Source organism: Gossypium hirsutum, chromosome A11, assembly GCF_007990345.1.
Source record: "Gossypium hirsutum isolate 1008001.06 chromosome A11, Gossypium_hirsutum_v2.1, whole genome shotgun sequence".
NCBI classification, from domain to species: Eukaryota; Viridiplantae; Streptophyta; class Magnoliopsida; order Malvales; family Malvaceae; genus Gossypium; species Gossypium hirsutum.
This window is the reverse complement of record NC_053434.1, coordinates 95,795,571-95,800,751: the sequence shown is the minus strand read 5'-3', so window position 1 is coordinate 95,800,751 and position 5,181 is coordinate 95,795,571. Positions and strand designations below refer to the sequence as shown.

Below are 5,181 nucleotides of genomic sequence, written 5' to 3'. Positions count from 1 at the left end.
AAATCGTTTGACTCAGAGTCATAATAATAAGTGAAGTCTAGGTGGATTCTTTCCTGGGTATTGTCTCTCTCATTGGTTTTCTTAAGTATTTTCCCAATTCAATCTCTATCGTGTCCATAGTTAATTAGTTTAATTTTAAATTAAAAACTTCATTTAATTATTAAGCTAAATAATAGAAAGATAGTTATTATTAGTACTTTTAGTCCTCATGGATACGATATTCTATACTCCATAGCTATATTACTAATCGATAGATGCTTTTGCCTTAGTCGAAATATTAGTTAGTTTCGTGACCCATCAAGTGTTTGGCACCATTGTCGGGGACTAAATTATTAGAAACACTTAATTTTTATTAATTTAGCCTTTTTCTTATTTTTATTGCATTTTATTTTTTTTTTACTTTAATTTACTAACTTTTCTTTTATTTGCTTCTGGCAGGTTCCTTTAGTCTATGACTAGAAGAAACCCGTCAGGACCTCTTGTATTCGACAGTGAAATTGAAAGCATAGCTCATAGAAATCATAGAGAAATAAGGCAGAGTCTACAATATATAGAGGAAGAGCACAAGGATGATACCAATATTACCGAAGAGATAACTGAAAATCGAAATAATTTCGCTACCTCCTGTGGTTGCTACGAATCCTGTAAATCAGAATCCTGTTCCGCGTACTATGTACGATTATGTTAAGCCCACTCTCACTGGGGTTGAATCGAGTATGGTTAGACCTGTCATTGCTGCAAATAAATTTGAACTGAAACCTAACACTATTTAAATGATTCAACAATTTGTTCAGTTTGATAGTTTGTAGAATGAAGAGCCAAATACTCATTTGGCCAATTTCTTAGAGTTTTGTGATACTTTCAAGATAAATGACGTTTCTGACGACACCATTGGCCTACGATTATTTCCTTTCTCATCGAGAAATAAGGCTAAGCAATGGTTGAACTCCTTACCACGAGGTTCCATCACTACTTAGGATCAAATGACTGAGAAATTTTTATTAAAATATTTTCCACTAGTAAAGATAGCTAAGTTGAGGAACGATATCTCGTCCTTCGTGCAAATGGATTTAGAGACTTTATATGATGCATGAGAGAGATATAAGGACTTATTGAGAAGGTGCCCTCACCATCGGTTACCTCTATGGTTACAAGTTCAGACTTTTCATAATGGTTTGAACCCCTCAACTAGGCAGAGGATCGATGTAGCCGCTGGTGGTACCATAAATAATAAAACACCTGAGAAGGCTTATGAGTTCGTAGAGGAAATGCCACTGAATAATTAACAGTGGCAAGTCATGAGGACAAAGCCGACAAAAGCTTGTAGAAATTTTAAATATAAAGATTGATGGTTTATGTGATTCTACGAAGGTACATCCAGTGACGTAGTGTGACACGAGTAGAGGAGGAATGAGCAATTCAGAAAACTTACCCTACGGTCCTATCATGGAAAATGAGAAAATGAGTTATATGGGTAATAATCGTAAACCTCAAAATAATCCTTATAGTAATACTTACAATGCAGGTTGGAGGAATCACCCAAATTTCTCATGGGGAGGTCAAGGAAATCAAAGACCACCACCACCCTCTTCGGGTTTTCAGCAGTAACCTTATCAGTAAGAAATGAAACCGAACCTTGAAGAGATGTTTGAAAATTTTATTTCGATGTCAGAAACTCATTTCCAAAACACCGAGACTGCTTTGAAAAATCAACAAGCATCGGTTCAAAGGCTCGAAAATCAAATGGGGCAACTTGCTAAATTAGTTTCGGAAAGGCAACAGGGTAGTTTGCCTAGTAACACTGAACCCAACCCAAGAGAGCATGTAAAAGTGGTTACATTGAGGAATGGGAAAGTGTTAACTGAACCTGAAAAGAAATTGCCACAAGAATCTGATAAAGAAAATGACGAGGAGGTAAAACCCGAAGTGAGCGTAACACCGGTGCTTAAAGAATATAAACCACCGATCTCACATCTAGCAAAGTTGAAGAAAGACCATATGGATGCACAATTTGGTAAATTTCTTGAACTTTTTAAACAGCTACATATTAACTTACCTTTTGTTGAAGCTATTTCGCAGATGCCTACAAACGCTAAATTTCTAAGGGAGCTTCTAACAAATAAAAGAAAGTTTGATGAGCTATCTACTGTGGAACTCAACAAGGAATGTTCAGCTATTCTTCAAAACAAATGTTCAGCTATTCTTCAAAACAAGCTACCAACCAAATTGAAAGACCCAGAAAGTTTCACTATTCCCTGTTTGATTGGTAGTTTGAATATTAAGAAAGAATTAGCTGATTTAGGTGCCAGTATTAGTTTGATACCTTATAAAATGTTCAAGCAGCTTGGTCTTGGGGAACCAAAACCAACTAGGATGAGTATTCAATTAGCTCATAGATCTGTTAAGTATCCTAGGGGTACTATTAAGGATGTCCTTGTGAAAGTAGATAAATTCATATTCCTTGTTGATTTTGTTGTGCTTGACATGGATGAGGATGTTGAGGTACCTTTAATTTTAGGTCGTCTATTCTTAGCTACTGCTAAAGCTATCATTGATGTAGGTGACGGTAAACCTGTGCTTAGGGTAGGTGACGAAGAGATTATTTTTAAAATTTATGATGTCATACGATTCTCTAGAGAACAAGATGATTCCTGTTACTTTATTGACTCTATTAACCATTCTTTCAAAATTCTCTTCAGGAAATCATTCATAAAGACATACTGGAACTGTGTCTTGTCGAATAAGAGGAGGCTGATGACGATACCACTGAGATAGGGAAGATAAAAATTAATTTAAACTTTAACGAGTCTTCCCCAAGGCAAAAGAATTATGATGGTATTGAAATAAACGTCGAACTAAAACAAAAACCCTCTATTGAAAAACCTCCCAAATTGGAACTGACGCAATTACCAGATCACCTAGAGTATGCGTTCTTCGGAGACAATTTGACACTACCAGTGATTATTGCTTCCAACTTGCAACCCAATGAGAAAAATGAGTTATTACAAGTACTGAGGGAGCATAAAAGAGCCATAGCTTGGAAGATTTCTAAAATTAAAGGGATCAGCCCTTCGTTCTGCACCCACAAAATTTTAATGGAAGATGAATATAAACCGTGCTTGCAAGCTCAAAGATGACTGAATCCCAACATGAAAGAAGTTGTTAAAGTCGATGTAATTAAACTTCTAGATGCTGGTATTATTTATCCTATTTCTGACAGTACTTGGGTAAGTCTTGTGCAGGTTGTTCCAAAGAAGGGAGGCATGACTGTTGTAGCCAATGAGAAGAATGACTTAATTCCAACAAGAACAGTCACAGGTTGGAGAGTTTGCATTGACTACAGGAAATTGAATGATGCCACGAAAAAAGATCACTTTCCCTTACCATTCATTGATCAAATGTTGGAAAGATTATCTGGGCATATGTTTTATTGTTTCCTAGACGGACTCTCTGGCTACTTTCAAATTCTGATAGCTCCTGAGGATCAATAGAAGACAACATTTACATGTTCATACAGTATGTTTTCTTATTGTAGAATACCTTTTGGATTATGTAATGCTTTTGCCACGTTTCAGTGCTGCATGTTAGTTATCTTTGATGAACTTGTAAAAGACATTATGGAGGTATTTATGGACAACTTCTCGGTATTCGGTAATTCTTTCCATATTTGCCTTAAAAATTTAAAACGAGTTCTAATGACATGTGAGGAGATGAACCTTGTGCTTAATTTGGAAAACTGTCACTTCATCGTTCAAGAAGGGATTGTATTAGGTCACAAAATTTCTAATAAAGGGATTGAGGTTGATAAAGCAAAAATTGAGACCATAGAAAAATTACCTCCTCCAAGTTCAGTTAGGCTATTAGAAGCTTTTTAGGACATGCTGAGTTTTATAGAAGATTTATTGAAGATTTTTCTAAAATAGCCAAACATTTAACAAAACTACTAGAAAAAGACATACCTTTCAATTTTGATCAGGAATCTTTAAAAGCATTTAATACTCTCAAAGATAAATTAATAAATACTCCAATTGTAATTGCACCTGATTGGAATTTTCCCTTTGAACTAATTTGTGATGCAAGTGATTTTACAGTAGGTGCAGTTCTTGGACAGCGAAAAGACAAGCATTTTCAACCGATTTATTATACTAGCAAGACTTTAACAACTGCACAAGAAAACTACACTACCACTGAGAAAGAATTACTAGTTGTGGTTTTTGCATTCGATAAATTTATATCATATCTCCTATTATCTAAAGTTGTTGTTTACACCGACCATTCAGCTCTTTGTTATCTCATAACTAAGTCTGATGCAAAACCTTGACTCATAAGATGGATTCTACTTTTATAGGAATTTGATTTAGAAATTCAGGATAAGAAAGAAGTTGAAAACCTTGCAGCAAACCACCTTTCTAGGCTTGAAAATCCACATATCAAATAGCTCGATGAGAGTGAGATAAATGACTTATTTCTTAAGGAAGAACTCTTGGTTATATCTGACTTTGAGGTACCTTGGTTTGTAGATATCGGGAATTATTTAGCTGCTAACATCCTACCAAAAGAGTTGACACATCATCAAAAGAAGCGACTTTTTGCTGATGTGAAAATTTATTTTTGAGATGATCCTTTTTTTTTCGTATATGTGCAGATCAAGTAATTCGAAGATGTGTTACAAAGTTAGAGGCAAGCAAAATCCTAGAACACTGCCATTCAGGACCAACGGGAGGACATTATAGTGGGACTAGAACAACACATAAAATGCTTGAATCAGGTTTTATTGGCCCCCACTATTCAAAGACGCTAACAGGTATGTCACTTCTTGTGATAGATGCCAGAGAACAGGTAATATCTCTAAACGAGATGAAATGCCTCAAATATATATACTATTATGTGAAATATTTGATGTATGGAGCATTGATTGTCTGAGTCCGTTCCCTAGCTCCTTTGGGTATAAATACATCTTAGTACCAGTTGAGTACATGTCAAAATGGGTGGAAGCTCAAGCTTTACCTACTAATGATGCCAGAGTGGTAGTGAGATTTCTTAAGAAGCTCTTCTCTCAATTCAGAACACCTAGAACGATCATTAGTGATAGGGGTACTCATTTTTGTAATGCTCAATTCGAAAACGTCCTTAACACCATAGAACAACTACCCTTTATCATCCTCAAACTAGTGGACAAGT

At 35.6% G+C, this 5,181-nt stretch overlaps 1 non-coding gene across 1 annotated transcript; it reads right to left on the bottom strand.

Moving 5' to 3' along the window:
* Positions 1-1,031: 1,031 nt before the first annotated feature.
* Positions 1,032-1,138, bottom strand: LOC121210454 (small nucleolar RNA R71). Its single transcript, XR_005905571.1, has one exon. It is a non-coding gene; the product is annotated as a small nucleolar RNA R71 (small nucleolar RNA).
* Between the last annotated feature and the right edge of the window lie 4,043 nt (positions 1,139-5,181).